The following is a 19,961-nucleotide window of genomic DNA, read 5'->3' as shown; positions in this document are numbered from 1 at the left end:
AGCTGTCACATCAGCGATACTTCACCAGGACTAATTCAAGACTAAACGCTTACAATCATGACATACATCGTCAATATTTTTAATTCTTTTTTTATAAAATCAAATAAAAGGTAAAAGGTTTTATCTGTTCAGACTACCGAGAGGGCGATTATTCTGACCTCATACTCTAATATACGCAGCCCATCAGGATTACTTCATGACTGTTTTCAACCCCTCCCTGGCCACCACAATATGTTCTTCGTAGACATGCTTCAAACCTGAGACATCTTGTAAGAAATTCAGAGCCTCAACCACTGTGATATCTTGTGATGGTTTTATTTTATAATATCAAATAATTATAATTATTAAAATTATAATTATAAATACTTATTCATATAAAACTAAAATTTCATCAAAAATTAAACGCATTACAATAATTAAAATATTACAATAATTAAAATACGACAATAATTAATATACTAGAAAATAAATGATAAAACTACTCGTCTTTGCCCGACTCTTCCAATTGTTTCGCGTATTGTTCTTAATTTTCTCTCGAGCCCTCATTTTCATCGCGACTCGTCGAGAGGCAAATCACGTGAAACCGTTTTGGAAAGAAGCTTCAAACTTTATAAAAGCCAACGCCTCGCTTTCTTCATATAGTTTTTCCATAGTTTTATGTGTAGCATGTTGTGAAGCTTCGGCGGATTGAGCTATCTTTAACCGTACTTCATCGGACGACATACGACTTGCGGCATCGGATGAGTACAAATCCCTTTGACTTTTTGCTCGACGTGGAGGACGTCGGATTGGGTTTTGATCCTTAAAATAATTTCAAATTGCCTTTGGTTCGGGTTAGTGTTTGTGTTCGGGATGGAACTTTCGTCTCCCAAATTAATTGGAAAATCTTCGGCTTGTTTTCTTTTGTCGGTTGACGTAATACCTTTACCGGTTAAAAACTTCGGCCAATCTCTTAGAACTCGCCACACATCCCCATAATTAAACGGCCTTTTGGTTTGTTGCTTGAACATTTTTCGTGCATTGTTCATAAGATCTTCTCCACCACATCTACTTTGCCAATGTCCCTCCATCTTTGAATATATTGCAATAATTTTCTTAACATCCTTTGCCATTTTACTCCATTTCTTGCTAATTTGATCTGCACGTCATTGCTCCGGAACTATCGAATCATATTTTCTTCGTACTTCACCCCAAAATGAATTGTACGTTTGTGAGTTTATCGTGTCCGGATTTTCGGAAACATAAACCCAACGCTCGGCTAAAATTTTACTTTCCATCTCGGTCTGAGGAACTTTCGGAAACTTAACTTTCTTTCCTTTTGGATCAGCTTCGGGTTTGGGTTTGGGTTTAGGTTCAGCTTCGGGTTGCATCTCTTGAATCTTTTCTTGTTCTGAATCGCGGGTAGTCTTGGAATATAAGGTGTTTAGTTCAGAGTCGAGTTTGGTGTTGGAATATAAGGAAGTTGTTGTAGTTGTTGGTTCGGGTAGTATGGAAGTTGTTGTTGTTGTTGAACAATTTGAAACATAGACAAAAATGGGTTTACATTTGCATATTACAAAAAGCCGCTAGTTCTGTAGTGACCCGTCCTTATCCATCTGGACGAAGTCTTCAACAGTTGGTCCCATTGAGAGGTTCTGACCTCTATATGCCATGAACGACTCCATGTAATATGAGCAAATGCACAGCGGAAGATTTCTTTCATACCTGAGAATAAACATGCTTTCAAGTGTCAACCAAAAAGTTGGTGAGTTCATAGGTTTATCATAACAATCATTTCAATATGTTAATAGACTACAAGATTTCCGTTTATAAATATATGTACACTCGCAAGTGTATAAAACCGTTCTTCTTATGTTGAGGCCTCAGTAACTAACCTTAACAATAATATAATAAGTCATCTTCGCAAAGATGGATATGTACACTCGCAAGTGTATAAATAATCCTCGAAGTACTAAACATCCGCCCACTAGCTCTTATGTCTAGTACAGCCTACAGGATGTGGGTGTTAAGCCCGATAGATCTATCTTTAGAATTCGCGCTTACATGCTCTAATAACATCTAACTAAATTACCTAGCACATCAATCCGCAGAATATCATTTTTAATCACTTGTCTCTATTTCGTAAAATATTTATAAAAGCAGCGCATGTATTCTCAGCCCAAAATTATATATTGCAAAAGCAATTAAAAAGGGAGTAAATGAAACTCACCATACTGTATTTTGTAGTAAAAATACATATGACGATATTGAACAATGCAGGGTTGGCCTTGAATTCACGAACCTATATCAGCTATATTATTAACACATCTGATAATATTTAAACAAGTTTAGGTAATTATATTAATATAATTGTTATGTTAATGCTTTATATGTTACATCAATACTTAACTTAATCATAACTATTTTAAATCTTTTAATTACCTAATTAATTTTTATATATCAGTTTTTATTAAAGTAATTTAATTAATATATATGTCCTTTATTATATATATTATATATTAATGTTTAAAATATTATATCATGCCTCAAAACTTAATATTAATATAAATGTAAGGTATTTATAACTAATATTTATTTGCAATAATAATAATAATAATAATAGTGATAGTGATAATAATAATAATAGAGTTGTAATAATAATAATGATACTGGTAGTAATAATAATAATAATAATAATAATAATAATAATAATAATAATAATAATAATAATAATAATAATAATAATAATAATAATAATAATAATAATAATAATAATCATAATAAAAGACTACCTTTCAAAGTAAGCTTTTTTTTTTAAAAAAACAATAAAAAAAATCTTGCCATAGCACGGGCTCGAACCCGAGACCTCTCGTTCCATGGAACCTCTCCTAAACCATTATGTTGTCTGTTCCTTTCAAATATAAATCGCAGCCTTAATATCTTTAACATATCTGACGGTCTGTTTCTTCTTCTTTTTCTAAAAAAAAAATGCCACAACCGGGGTTCGAAACCGCGACATCTCGGTTAAACCAAAAACCTCCAACCATCCCTCTGTCCTTGCATTTCTGATTTAATTCTCTCTATATATATTTAACTTACTGTTTCTTCTTCATCATCTAATTATTATTTTATGTATCATTACCATTACTAACCATCATCTCCTAACATCATTATCATAATTATGTACGGTATCATCATCATACCATATCATACTCCATTCAGTAATAGTAGCGACGCTATAAGTAGATGTCCTACAAGGGTGGTGGCGGTTTTTATGGTTTCAAGTTTAGATCATATGGAGTAAAAAAAAAAAAATTTGGAAGTTCAAAGTTATCCACTAGTGGAGGTGAGTGTGTGGGCACCGAAAGTTATCATCTTTATTTATCTTAATTGCTCCACTTATGATTTCAATTATTCATATTCTCTTTTGAGTTGAGTGGCCTCTCCAACAGTAAACACGTACAAGGAGTATATATATCTTTACTTGTTGCAGGTGATGAAGAAAAAAAAATAACGAACGAGTAAAGGTTGTTTCTTGGTGAGTTTTAAGTATAACATCAGTATTAATAGGGGTTTGATGGTTGTCTTGGTCAGCAACATTGCAGCACTAGAAGGAATAGTTTTGGGTTAGCTTTGATGGCGGTTTTGGGTAGGGTCGAATAGAATAATAGCTGCAGATGGCGATAATGGTGGTGTGGGATAATTGGTCAGAAGCATAAAAAAGAAAACAGTCGCGAGAGTACAATGGCTTTGGGTTCGAGCTATCACCATTCAAATAAAGTATAGGTACGTTTGGCTTTCAATTTGGGCTTGCACCAACGAATCGTGTCGGGAAAAGTTACCAGGCCCCATAAATGATCATTACAATTAATATCTTGATAGGATGATGATTTGATTTGGGTCCTAAGGTGGTCCCTTTTTGGTCGACATGATTGAAACAAGAATACATTGGATCCCATTATAAATTGTCCACTTAATTCATCTCATCCCTTCATTCATAGTTTAATAAAATAGAAATAGAAGAATTAAATCATTAGTTGTTGGTGTCTGCTGTTTTAACGAAAAGAAGAAAATAAAAGGAGGTTCACAAACCACAGCGAAGCATGCAAGTTGTAGGAGGTGGTTTACGGTTCTTTCACTGTTGCAAAAACAAGAATAAAACAGCTGGGTTCTCGAACAAAATTAAGAGAGAGAGAGAAGAGAGAGTGTCGACTATAAAACTACAGCAACATGGGATGGTTAATAGAGTTGCTTGATCAAATAATAGCAGTAGCAAATTCGTGATGGTTTGGGTGATGTCTCGATTGATTGATTAAACAAGAAGAAAAATAATAGGAACCTGGTAGCATTAGTAGTTGTTATACGGCAATAGAATATTGATCGAATAATTGTAGTGGAAGAGATTTAGTAGATTGCAGGTTGACCATGGATGATTTGTTTCGGTTTTTAGTATTCGATTTGAAATAGGAAAACAGATGTAGCAAGTAATAGATGGAGGTATTGGTTCTAGTTTGAGTCATACAGAACAAAAGAAGTATCATGAATGATTAAGTGTAATTGTGGGTTTGGTGATAGTATGTAATGGAATAAGTGATGAGTAGTAGGATAATGGATTTAGTGAGGTGTATTAAGTCACATATGTATATGTAGATAGTTGATAATAGTATACTTGTGTTCCACAAAATCAACAAGTGGATACCCTTTACAGCACATGAGCATAAGGTTAAATGATTTAATAGTTACCTGGATCCTAATTGATTTTGTTGTCGACATATAACAATTTTTGCAGACACATAGTACATGAATTTTTCAATTAAGGAATAAAAAGTAAATAAAGCAGATAGTTACCTTCACTAGTTTCAAATTCGTAGCTGTATAGATTCGACTGGTATCAAGTTATAGATATAAAACAAACTAGATAAAGTGTGATAGGGATATCAAACCGAATTTGGATTCATTATCTAATTATTTACATAATTAATACTCCTAATTAGTAAATATGAATAAATATTAATAATATTAATAAATTAATAATAATAATATTATTTAATTAAAATTTGATAAATATTTCAATAATATTAAATGATAAAAATAATAATATGATAATTCAATACTAAAAATAATAAGTTTAATGATAATTATAAGATGATGAGTTTTAATGATAATAGTTATAATACTGATTAAAGTAATAATCATAATAATGTAATAATTTTCATGTAACAAAATTTATATTTACTTTTAATCTTAATAGTATTAATAGTATTGATGTTATTATTGGTAATATAACCACTATGTTTTAACTTGAAATTTTAATATTACATTTTATTGTTTATGTAACATTAAATGATTATATATTATATATTATATAATAACTTATTGAATCTTTAATATTTATAAATTACCATATATATAATATTAATTATGTATAGAATTTGTTTACACATATATACTTACATATTTAATTTATACATCGATGTTCGTGAATCGTCGGGAATAGTCAAAGGGCAATTGCATTCATGTAAACTGTTCCAAAGTTTTCAAGACTTAACATTACAGACTTTACTTATCGTGTCGAGATCATATAAAGATTAAGTTTAAATTTAGTCGGAAATTTTTGGGTCGTCACAGTACCTACCCGTTAAAGAAATTTTGTCCCGAAATTTGAGTGAGGTGGTCATGGTTAACGATAAAAATGTTTTCATGACAAATATGAGTTGATAATTAGAGTTTTATCATCATTGAATAATATAGATAAAACGATTCGATTATGTGAAGTGTACGAGTGAAGTTCTCACAAAAGAATGAAATGAGAAAATGCAAGTTCGTATTAACCGGTGACGTAGTCACAGTTGATTTCCGGAATTCAAGTGATTTAAAGAAAATCTTCGAAATCTAAAAGATTTTATTCTTTGACGAATAAGGAAATTAAGATCTCTATAATTAAATACTGTGATCTGCCTCGATTTACTCTGTCTGATATTTCCATTATAAATTAAACTCTTCCGTTCCATTGTTCTCACCATTCCTATACTTTCTTTCTTAGTTCATACATCCAAAAGATTGTGAAAATGCTTAGTTCAGTTCTAATCTCTGATATTTTCCTAATTCTCTTTTCTAGTCATCCTTCTTTTCAATCTTCCACCAGAAAAATCTGTTTACTTTTAATATAACCTTGGGGTGATACTATTCTTAATTATACCGTGTCTTTATATTGTTATTCGTATTAATGTACACGGTTTGTGATTTCTGTGTTGTTGTCGGGTTTTATATCTTCCCTTTTGTTTCGAAACTCTTTGCCTTTTTCTTCTCTTCTCGACCTCTAGTAAAGCGAGTAACGGTCCAGAATTTGTAAGTATGGAGTTTCGAATGAATTTATTGTTCTAATCAAGAAAGAACATAATAACACGATTTGATTTGTCAAATTATTAGAATCACTGAGAATAGAACTATCAAGAATATATTTTCTTGATATGTTCAGAGGTTAATTAGAATTAAAGAGTTATGTAACATGGCACATGATGATGGTATGATCTACTGTGAACCATCATCACGTTTCATTAGAAACTTAGCATGACTTACTGTAATATAATCACGTTGGCCAAGCGTCATTATATTATACTAACCCATGCTTCAATTCCCAACACTCCTCCACAATTCATTCATAATTTATATTTAGATTTTTACAGAAGTTTCCAATATAATGAAATACAGAAAACACGAAGAGGTAGATAATTTCGGACAAGAATATTTATGAAAATATCCTCAGAAATATCGAAGATATTTATGATGATATTTTGGAATTTTCTAAGTTCGAAGGTTGATGGAGAAAAATTTTTCGCAAGATTTTAACATGACTTCGGAGCAAGATATACTCTAAAGATTTCATCGGATCAAGAATTACTTGGGTTCTTTGAATATAGGGTTTGGTCCTTGTATTTGTCCTTGGTCTCCTTCATGGTTAGCTCAATCCATTTTTCAGTACCAAATTTTCTATCGAGCGTTCCCAACACTCCATTCTTTATCATCAAACTCTTGGTCATTTAGACCATCTATAATTTTACTATTTCGTTTGCATCTAATGCAGCCATATCTGAATCATCGGTTATCAATCCGAGGTGTTTTCAGGAGAATTTTGTTTTTAGATGATTAAACGCTGATGGTAGTATGATGGAATATAAAAGGTTCCCCGGTAACAATAAAAGAGCACACATATATTTCAAGGTTATAATAAGGTTGTTTCGAACGAAATGTCGAAATTAACTTGCTGGAGCTGTGACAAAATTTGCTACTTTGAAAGGGATTACCAAGTTATTTTGGGTAATAATAACACTAAAGGAATTAGCACAGCTACGTGTTAAATGTTCACTCAGTGTCCGAGGGTTTTTCAGGTGCATAACTATGTGCATAAATCTTTTCTTTCGTAGATGAAGTTCGGTTGGTTCGTTCTCTCGATTGAGGTGTTTTCAAGGATCAAGAAAGGTTTGAACGTAGATTGTAATTGTCAAGATACAAATGAGGTTTAAGATGAAATCAAGTGGCAAACTTGAAGAAATGTTTAACTGTAGAAGGTGTAACTTATTAATGATATTTTAAATCAAAATGAGTTATAATTAATATTTCCTACTCTTTTAATACGTTTTAATTGCCTAATTATAGTAGTCCAATATTAGTAGTCCAATAGTTCAACCAATACTAATATATTATAAGGAAATAGTTATAACTGATATAGGAACAGTTTGCTAGGATTTAGTTAGTATAAGTTTAAAATTTTACGTAGTTAATTAATTGGTTACTAATCAATTTTATTTTGTTCATTATTTTCTTTATTATGCCACTTGTCAAATCTTGACTTGGATTTTGATCGGCAGAAACTAGTATATGAAATTGAATTGGAATGAAAATGGTTATTCTTTGGTGAACGGATACGTATATGTGTGGATTTGAGCAGTATCGTTAATGACTGCCGAATCTAAATTGAAGAATGTACAGTGTAACTTATTAATGTGAAATCTAAATATTCCTCGGGTATTACCTACCCATTAAAATATTTTCACCATTAACAGTTTGTACAAAAGAATTTTTAATTACAATCCTTATGAAAACATATATACATACATATTTTCTTCGGATGTAGTCAGTGATTTAATGAGTCAATATGATATTAGACTCATTTGATTTACCGTTAGAATAAGAATATATAATCTCTAAAACATTAGGGATTACATAATCGACATGTCGAACGAAGATAAATGATGTAGAATGATAATTATACTCGAGGTACAGAATGAGATGTTGAGGCAAGGATTGTTGATGGTACTGTTGGTGCCGGTGATGTTGCTGAAGCTAGTACATTTTGCACCATATTCTCCAAATTGATTTTTCGAGCGTGAAGTTCGTTGACTTATTACTCCATGATGATTGTCGGTCGGAACGAGCGGATGAATAAGGTTTAGAATTTTAGATAGAATATAATCGTGGCGAGATATTCTGGAAATGAGAGAGAAAATAGTATTACGAACAGGTTCACCGGTAAGTGCTTCAAGTTCATCGCCAAGAGATGAATTCGGTTGGTGGAAGGGATCGTCTTCTTCGCGTCTCCATTGATTAAGTTGACTACGAACTCATCAGATGAATTGGGGATGGATGATTGGTTGGTTCATTCTGGTAACACTGCTTTTGGAGCTTAGGTGAAACTCCATATCGGAATAGCTGTCGGAATCTGAGGAATTCGAACTGGTTGAGGGATTCATCTCGTACGATCAGATGAAGGATTTTCGATAAGAAATAGATTATAGGATGTAGATTAGTACCCTGCAATACATAATTTATATATGCATATATAATACTAAAATCCCATAAGGTACAGAGGAATCTATGGAAGCTGTCAGGAAAGATCTATAGTAATAGATACGCTAAGATATGAATTTTTGTCTGTACACTATTCATGCAATCCAGGCAGTAAGATATGTCTAGATTAAGAATGATAAGCAGGTAATTTTCGACACGAAATGATAAGTAAAACTTTTGACATGCAGACACGGCCGAAGTCCAGACTTACTAATGCATCTAAACAACTATCAGTTAGACACGCTAATGCAAGACCTTGTTCGCTAAGACCACCTCTCTAATACCACCTGTAGTGACCCGTCCTAATCCATCTGGACGAAGTCTTCAACAGTTGGTCCCATTGCGAGGTTCTGACCTCTATATGTCATGAACGAATCCATGTAATATGAGCAAATGCACAGCGGAAGATTTCTTTCATACCTGAGAATAAACATGCTTTCAAGTGTCAACCAAAAGATTGGTGAGTTCATAGGTTTATCATAACAATCATTTCAATATGTTAATAGACTACAAGATTTTCGTTTATAAATATATGTACACTCGCAAGTGTATAAAACTGTTCTGCTTATGTTGAGGCCTCAGTAACCAACCTTAACAATAATATAATAAGTCATCTTCGCAAAGATGGATATGTACACTCGCAAGTGTATAAATAATCCTCGAAGTACTAAACATCCGTCCACTAGCCCTTATGTCTAGTGCAGCCTACTGGATGGGGGTGTTAAGCCCGATAGATCTATCTTTAGGATTCGCGCTTACATGCTCTAATAACATGTAACTAAATTACCTGGCACATCAATCCGCATAATATCATTTTTAATCACTTGTCTCTATTTCGTAAAGCATTTATAAAAGCAGCGCATGTATTCTCAGCCCAAAATTATATATTGCAAAAGCAATTAAAAAGGGAGCAAATGAAACTCACCATATTGTATTTTGTAGTAAAAATACATATGACGACATTGAACAATGCAGGGTTGGTCTTGGATTCATGAACCTATATCAGTTATATTATTAACACATCTGATAATATTTAAACAAGTTTAGGTAATTATATTAATATAATTGTTATATTAATGCTTTATATGTTACAGCAATACTTAACTTAATCATAACTATTTTATATCTTTTAATTACGTAATTAATTTTTATATATCAATTTTTATTAAAGTAATTTAATTAATATATATATGTCATTTATTATATATATTATATATTAATGTTTAAAATATTATATCATGCCTCAAAACTTAATATTAATATAATTGTAAGGTATTTATAACTAATATTTATTTGCAATAATAATAATAATAGTGATAGTGATAATAATAATAATAGAGTTGTAATAATAATAATGATACTGGTAGTAAAAAAAAAAAAAAAAAATAATAATAATAATAATAATAATAATAATAATAATAATAATAATAATAATAATAATAATAATAATAATAATAATAATAATAATAATAATCATAATAAAAGACTACCTTTCAAAGTAAGCTTTAAAAAAAAAAAAAAAACTTGCCATAGCACGGGCTCGAACCCGAGACGTCTCATTCCATGGAACCTCTCCTAAACCATTATGCTGTCTGTTCCTTTCAAATATAAATCACAGCCTTAATATCTTTAACATATCTGACGGTCTGTTTCTTCTTCTTTTTCTAAAAAAAAATGCCACAACCGGGGTTCGAACCCGCGACATCTCGGTTAAACCCAAAACCTCCAACCATCCCTCTGTCCTTGCATTTCTGATTTAATTCTTTCTATAATATATTTTAACCTACTGTTTCTTCTTCATCATCTAATTATTATTTTATGTATCATTACCATTACTAACCATCATCTCCAAACATCATTATCATAATTATGTACGGTATCATCATCATACCATATCATTCTCCATTCAGTAATAGTAGTGACGCTATAAGTAGATGTACTACAAGGGTCGTGGTGGTTTTTATGGTTTCAAGTTTAGATCATATGGAGTAAAAAAAAAAATTGGAAGTTCAAAGTTATCCACTAGTGGAGGTGAGTGTGTGGGCACCGAAAGTTATCATCTTTATTTATCTTAATTGCTCCACTTATGATTTCAATTATTCATATTCTCTTTTGAGTTGAGTGGCCTCTCCAACAGTAAACACGTACAAGGAGTATATATATCTTTACTTGTTGCAGGTGATGAAGAAAAAAAATAACGAACGAGTTTAGGTTGTTTCTTGGTGAGTACTAAGTATAACATCAGTATTAATAGGGGTTTGATGGTTGTCTTGGTCAGCAACATTGCAGCAGTAGAAGGAATAGTTTTGGGTTAGCTTTGATGGCGGTTTTGGGTAGGGTCGAACAGAATAATAGCTGCAGATGGCGATAATGGTGGTGTGGGATAATTGGTCAGAAGCAGAAAAAAGAAAATAGTCACGAGAGTACAATGGCTTTGGGTTCCAGTTATCACCGTTCAAATAAAGTATAGGTACGTTTGGCTTTCAATTTGGGCTTGCACCAACGAATCATGTCAGAAAAAGTTACCAGGCCCCATCAATGATCATTGCAATTAATATCTTGATAGGATGATGATTTGATTCGGGTCCTAAGGTGGTCCCTTTTTAGTCAACAGGATTGAAACAAGAATACATTGGATCCCATTATAAATTGTCCACTTAATTCATCTCATCCCTTCATTCATAGTTTAATAAAATAGAAATAGAAGAATTAAATCATTAGTTGTTGGTGTCTGCTTTTTTAACGAAAAGAAGAAAAGAAAAGGAGGTTCACAAACCACAGCGAAGCATGCAAGTTGTAGGAGGTGGTTTACGGTTCTTTCACTGTTGCAAAAACAAGAATAAAACAGCTGGGTTCTCGAACAAAATTAAGAGAGAGAGAAGAGAGAGTGTCGACTATAAAACTGCAGCAACATGGGACGGTTAATAGAGTTGCTTGATCAAATAATAGCAGAAGCAAATTCGTGATGGTTTGGGTGATGTCTCGGTTGATTGAATAAACAAGAAGAAAAATAATAGGAACCTGGTAGCACTAGTAGTTGTTATACGACAGTAGAATATTGATCGAATAATTGTAGTGGAAGAGATTTAGTAGATTGCAGGTTGACCATGGATGATTTGTTTCGGTTTATAGTGTTCGATTTGAAATAGGAAAACAGATGTAGCAAGTAATAGATGGAGGTATTGGTTCTAGTTTGAGTCATACAGAACAAAAGAAGTAGCATGAATGATTAAGTGTAATTGTGGGTTTGGTGATAATATGTAATGGAATAAGTGATGAGTAGTAGGATAATGGATTTAGTGCGGTGTATTAAGTCACATATGTATATGTAGATAGATGATAATAGTATACTTGTGTTCCACAAAATCAACAAGTGGATACCCTTTACAGCACATGAGCATAAGGTTAAATGATTTAATAGTTACCTGGATCCTAATTGATTTTGTAGTCGACATATAACAATTTTTGCAGACAAATAGTACATGAATTTTTCAATTAAGGAATAAAAAGTAAATAAAGCAGATAGTTACCTTCACTAGTTTCAAATTCGTAGCTGTATAGATTCGACTGGTATCAAGTTATAGATATAAAACAAACTATATAAAGTGTCATAGGGATATCAAACCGAATTTGGATTCATTATCTAATTATTTACATAATTAATACTCCTAATTAGTAAATATGAATAAATATTAATAATATTAATAAATTAATAATAATAATATTATTTAATTAAAATTTGATAAATATTTCAATAATATTAAATGATAAAAATAATAATATGATAATTCAATACTAAAAATAATAAGTTTAATGATAATTATAAGATGATGAGTTTTAATGATAATAGTTATAATACTGATTAAAGTAATAATCATAATAATGTAATAATTTTCATGTAACAAAATTTATATTTACTTTTAATCTTAATAGTATTAATAGTATTGATGTTATTATTGGTAATATAACCACTATGTTTTAACTTGAAATTTTAATATTACATTTTATTGTTTATGTAACATTAAATGATTATATATTATATATTATATAATAACTTATTGAATCTTTAATATTTATAAATTACCATATATATAATATTAATTATGTATAGAATTTGTTTACACATATATACTTACATATTTAATTTATACATCGATGTTCGTGAATCGTCGGGAATAGTCAAAGGGCAATTGCATTCATGTAAACTGTTCCAAAGTTTTCAAGACTTAACATTACAGACTTTGCTTATCATATCGAGATCATATAAAGATTAAGTTTAAATTTAGTCGGAAATTTCCGGGTCGTCACAAGTTGTTAGTAGCGGATCGAATAAATTTTGAAACATATCTTGTGCGACGGCGTTTTGATCTTGAACATTTTGTCTTTGTTTATCTTTCCCTTTAGAATTTTTTCGGAACTCTGTTGGATCATAAGATCACATGAACACGATGAATGGAATGAATAACCATATAAGAGATAAGGAAGTGTGTGAGAAATGAGAAAATTCTATTCCATGACTTCCTTGAACACTTTACATTGCATTGGCTATTGTTGGTTTCTATGGAGCTCTTAGGTCCTTTATATTCATCTAAAGGACCTCTTGGGAGTATGATTGACTCATTCTAGGGCTCTAATAATATCCCCTCACGAGGTAATCATACTTCCAAAGGGATACTCCATTGGAAAAACATACAAAAATTCATGAAGGAAACATGCTATCACTAACTAGTTCCCCTCACGAATCTTGCATGGCCGTTGAAGTAGATCTTTGAAACTTGGAGTTCTTCTACCTTAAATGGCCTTTGAGTTTGCATAGCGGAATGCACATAAACTTTACATTCATCGTTGCATCACTTCATGTTGTTGGAAATACACTTCGATTTCTTGGAAGTTCTTCCCTCAAGGATCTTCATACTCCCAATACCTCATTGAAGAACGATTCGAATCTATTTTAGAGTCTTTGATATTGGTGATAGTGCTCCAAATGACCATATATTTAGTCGCAATATCCTTCCAATATGTAATACTTTTAGTTGTAATTGTTCTATTTTTAAGTTGTAATCGTTTATATTAAATAAGTGCGAAGACAAAAGAAGAAAACGAAGATGATCAATGTCCAAAATGCTCAAACGTACAAGTTACAATCCAAGTGGTTCAATTTATTGATGATCAACGTCTAAATATTGATAAAAGTACAAGTCGCGGAACGCAAAATACAAGATATCTAAGCGTACGGAAAGACGTTCGAAAATCTGAAACCGAGACATAAACCGAGTATCAGCGTATGAGACAACGGACCTAAAAGTACAAGTCAACTATGCACAAGAATATAATATAATATATATATAATTATATAAATTATATATATATATAAATATTATGTCGACAAAGCTAGTGGCCAAAAGTTTGTGAGATGGAATCCAGACCTCCACGATCGTGGAGCTGCAGAGGGTAAAACCTCCACGATCGCGGAGCAGCCAAAATCAGAATTTGCCTATAAAAGGCACGAGCTTCTGCCGAATCCATTGCACCACACCATATCAATCTCTCTCTCTGATATATATAATATATATATATATATATATATATATATATATATATATATATATATATATATATATATATAATATAAATTAGTTTAGTTTTATATTAGATTAGTTTAGTTAATGTAACGGTTAATTACGGGTTTTAAAGTTGGAGTTCTGTCCGTGTAACGCTACGCGATTAATAATCAATGTAAGCTATGTTCTTCCTTTTTAAATTAATGTCTCGTATTTAACTTATTATTATGCTTATTTGAGCCGAAGTAATCGTGATGTTGGACTAAATATTAAGACGGGATTATTGGACTTTGGACCATAATTGGGGTTTGGACAAAAGACCCACACTTGTGAAAATTGGACTATGGGCTATTAATGGGCTTTATATTAACTAAATGATATCTCGTTAATTTAATATAGAGATTTATAATTTGACGTATTTATATATAACCACATACGTTCGATCGGGTTCGGTGAGCGGGATATTTATAAATACTAATAATTGTTCATTTGACCGGAGACGGAGATGGATTAATAGTCAACGGACTCATTAAAACAGGGGTGGATTACATACAAGGGTAATTGGTGTAATTGTTAACAAAGTATTAAAACCTTGGATTACACGCAGTCGATAACCTGGTGTAATTATTAACAAAGTATTAAAACCTTGTTACAGTTTGAATCCCTAATTAGTTGGAATATTTGACTTCGGGTATAAGGTTAATTTGACGAGCATTTTATAATTATGACCGATGAACTATTATGGGTAATAACCAGATAGGTTTCAAATAAATCCAGGACAAAGGACAATTAACTCAGGGTAATAAATTAAAATCAAAATGTCAAACATCATGATTACGGAAGTTTAAATAGGCATAATTATTTTATTTCTTTTATTAACGCAATTTTATATATCGTCATTTAAATATCGTTATTTATTTTACGCACTTTAATTTTCGTCATTTATATTTACGCTTGACTTAAAATCGACAAACTGGTCATTAAAAGGTAAATTCCCCTTATATATATTATTATATATAATTATATATATTTTGTACAAATATAGTTATATAAAAATATAGTGTAAAATAAGCCAGCTCTCTGTGGAACGAATCGGACTTACTAAAAACTATACTACTCTACGATTAGGTACACTACCTATAGTGTTGTAGCAGACTTTAGGTATATACCATCTATGTAAATAAATAAAAACTTTGTATCATATTTCATCGTATTTTGTAATAAAAATAATAGTATTTCATATACCTCCGCTGCCACATCAAGTTTTTGGCGCCGCTGCCGGGGAGCGCTAAAACGCTATATTTTTAATTTGTAAAAATATAATTATAAAAAAAGAAAAAAAGAAAATAATAAAAAGAAAGAAAAAAATTTATATATATTTTTAAGATTTTGTTTATAATTTATAAAATTATAAAGTATTTTTATTTTTATTTTTAGTTTTTAAAATATAAGTTTATTTTTATTTTATATCTATTATTTTGTAAAAATTAAAATCATATTAATATGTAAAAATTGAAACTAGGCCGAATTAAAATTAAACCCAATAAAAAAATAGCTACTGGGCAGAACTGTTTTGAGCCTGCTATAAATTCTGAGCCTATATCACTCCGCGATCTCGGAGGCATTCAGGCAAAACTCCACGCGATCGCGTGGCTGCTCCTGAAAGTGTCGACCCTAGCATTAATTACGAAATTAGGGTAGAATTTATTTATTATTTATTATTTAGGGTTTAGTTATTAATATTAATAATATTAGTTATTAGTTTTAATATTAATTTGTAATATTAAGATTTATTATTTGTATTAATTATATAGATTAATATTTTTATATAATAATAATATAAAACTAATTTTTTTATATAAAATTTTTTTTTATCATTTTTAGAATATATCCTGTAATAATTTTTATCTTTTTATTGTTTAGTTCGTCGTTTTTAATTTTATCGTTTCATAGTTATAAGTTTCGCCTTAGATTAAGTGTAAATTTTTAGTTTTTCGACAAGTTATTATATTTTTATACAAACAATTAAATTAATAGACGCCAATTTTCTGGTTCGTAGTAATAGTTGGATTTGTTAGTGGCGAGTTGTGGATTTTCCGATTTAAAGGATCCTTGCTACCAGCTACATCTTTTGGCTATTCGAAACGTGGGCAAAATCGGAAAAGTCTATTAATTTAAAATTTAGTAATAAGCGTATTATGGAAAATCTCGAAAGTATTTTGGAAACTCTTTCTGACATGCAAAATTAATTAAATCAATACTCTCAAACGAGTGTTGATGAAAATTCGTTCAGTCAAACTTGGATCACGAATGACGAAACAATAACTGGTTGTGAAATCTGTGGAGATTATCATTCAACATGGGAATGTTATTATTACGTTCCTATGAAAAATTATGCACCCATGGAACCTGAATGGAATGATTATGAGGAATACAATTCAAATTGAGATTATTCCCAAGAATATATCCAAACTCAACAACCAGAAGACGAGGAAAATTATGTGTCTGAAATTTTTTTAGATTATTTGAAAATCGAACTCGAAGAATTTGACGCTCAAAATGAACAAATGAGAGAGTTCGCAAATAGGCAAGCTGAAACTCTATCAGATTACACACCTGTTAATCTGAGGAGTATTGTGCAAGAAAATCCGATATCATCGAGTTTTGTTGAATTCGAGAGCTCCGAAATCACCAATTATCCCGATGATACTTTTTATTCAGTTTTACCAATTTCACAACATACCGACATATTGACCTCTACCGACAAAATCATCGATCCATCAATCGATGAAGAAGAAGTAAGGGTGACAAATTGGTACTCTTGGGAAAACGATAACGTTGAAAATTTTACCCCCGAGACCAAAGTGGAGGGACCGATAAGGACCGTTAAAGAAGAAGAATTTGCTTCGATCCCGAAATTCACCATTCCATAACCTTCCAACCCAATATTCTCAATAGATGAGTCATCTACCGAAGATGAACTACGAGCTGTAATAGATATTGACACCTCGGATTCCACCCAATTGGGTAATAGAGGTGAAAACTTTGATCCCGAGAATGAACGGAAGGAAATGTTAGGAATTGTCCACCCTATAAAAATATGTATGTCGGTGTATATCAATCCATTTGACCAAGAACCAGAAAAGAGACATATCCATTTATTAAAAACTACACTTAAAAAAGAATTAGGTAGTGACGATCGGGTGTGTCTAAACTTTAAACCCATTGATATATTATACACCACCCGAGATTTAAATAACTGGCTCACTATTCTAATTCGTGGAACTTATTCTACCGACTTCACATGTCGTCAGCTAAGTGTGAGGAAGTCTAATCCCACTTAACGTTAAATTCGGGGTTCGAGTTAGTGCATAACTCGTTAATAAACATGCATGATAAGTTAGGGTAAAATACGCATTTTCAAAGATTAGCAAGCAGTTCAGAAAAGCAATCATTTTTGAAGAAAAACAAGTGTGATAAAACAACAAAAGGAATGAACGATGAGGCGCGCCATCTATCATTCGACGAGCTTTGTAATTACAAACTGGGTATTTTAATCACTTTTCTACACTTATCACCCTCATGAATTTATAATTATAGTCTGATTTCATGCAAATGAGGGCATTGCATGATCTTAAGTGTGGGGAAGGGTTATATATTCTCTCGGGTTTACACTTGGTTTAATTGCCAAATTTTGTGAAAATTTGAAAATTTTCAAATAAATGAATTCAAAATCATGTTTATACATATTTATGAACGGTAAAACTAGGTGTTAATACCGAAATTATTGTTACCTAGGAAAGGACATAAATTGAGAAACAACCCAAAACGCTTGAATTCATTTAAAATGGAATAGAAGAGAATAAAAAGGCAAAGAAAGAAAGAAATAAAAGCTAAGTGTGGGAAGAATGTACCAAGTTATTCAATTAAAAACTATATATCACATGTTTCTGTAAAGTTATTGCAGGTGCTTTTGTTTTGGACTAAATTAACTGTTTTACCCGGTTTATTGTAATACATTTGAAAGAAAAGATGAATCTACATGATGAATCAATTCCATCATTAAAAGGAAGTAAAGTCTTCCGAAAAAGAAATGCGCTTCTTGATTTAGGTCAGGAAGTTGTCATCCAGACCAGTTGTAGAGTCTACGAAAAACCTTGAAAAGTTTTCTCGAAAATCAGCTGGAAATCCACGGACCTCAGCATCAAACAGGGTCACCATGTGGTCAGACTTATCCTAACTATGAGAGGATCTGTCTCGTAAAATAGGGAGGGCGCCGTGCAAATTAGCTTGATAAGACTAATGAATCAGACCCCCAGAAAGGATAATCTCCTTAAAGATTAAAAATCAGCTTTTAAGCCTGATATTACTCAATCCTTGAGATTGACCTTAAAGATTGAGTATTACAAACTCATGGAATTCAATGATATCTAAACTCGAGCTTAAACGAGAAAATATTTTGATCAAAAATAAAAACCGATTTGTTTTCTGAAAACCTATTTTCAATGCGTTCATTACCATTGAACGTAAAATCCTGAGAATTTCTCGAAATTCATTAGGTCACTTGAACCAAATCAGGTGTCAACCGTAAGAACGGTGGTTGCATAACATGGTCGAAGACAGGACCTTGTGCTAGACCAAAAAATTATAGGGTGATCTTTACTATTTCTCCTACAAAGGATAGTAATTGCATCTGACAGGTTGTGGACCATGAACATCTGCATGTCATTAGACATAGCCTTAACAGTTGCTTGTTCAACGCTTTCCTTCACAACCGGACGGTAGTTTACCGAAAGGTAATATACGGAGCAAGTATACTGGATGTGTTGCTTTCCTAATACAAGGTTAGCAAGTGGGTGACACAAAACCGCAAGTTTTGAGCTAAAATTTTAAAATCTGAAACCCACAAAACCCACAAAAACAGTTTGCAAACACCGATGAAGGGTTATTCCGGAAAACTTGTCTAGGGTAAAAGCTAGCATAAATTTTCAAAAGATCAAATGTTTTCATAAAGATACAATTTCCTTAAAGGATCTAAATTTTTATAAGTCATGTGGGACTGTAAAACCACATCGTTACTATCATTGTTTATACCGCCGTATCAAAATCACCGATGTATAAAGTGTGAGAATAAAAAAGTGATTCAAGTGAAGTGTGATTTGTATTGCTTGAGGACAAGCAACACTCAAGTGTGGGGATATTTGATAGTGCTCCAAATGATCATATATTTAGTCGCAATATCCTTCCAATATGTAATGTTTTTAGTTGTAATTGTTCTATTTTTAAGTTGTAATCATTTATATTAAATAAGTGCGAAGACAAAAGAAGAAAACTAATATTTGAAGACGCAAACGTCCAAAATGCTCAAACGTACAAGTTACAATCCAAGTGGTTCAATTTATTGATGATCAACGTCTAAATATTGATAAAAGTACAAGTCGCGGAACGTAAAATACAAGATATCTAAGCGTACGAAAAGACGTTCGAAAATCCGAAACCGAGACATAAACCGAGTATCAACGTACGAGACAACGGACCTAAAAGTACAAGTCAACTATGCACAAGAATATAATA

The sequence above is a fragment of the Rutidosis leptorrhynchoides genome, chromosome 11 (assembly GCF_046630445.1).
Source record: "Rutidosis leptorrhynchoides isolate AG116_Rl617_1_P2 chromosome 11, CSIRO_AGI_Rlap_v1, whole genome shotgun sequence".
Taxonomy (NCBI): Eukaryota; Viridiplantae; Streptophyta; class Magnoliopsida; order Asterales; family Asteraceae; genus Rutidosis; species Rutidosis leptorrhynchoides.
The sequence above is the reverse complement of the archived record's forward strand: the minus strand, read 5'-3'. Positions refer to the sequence as shown.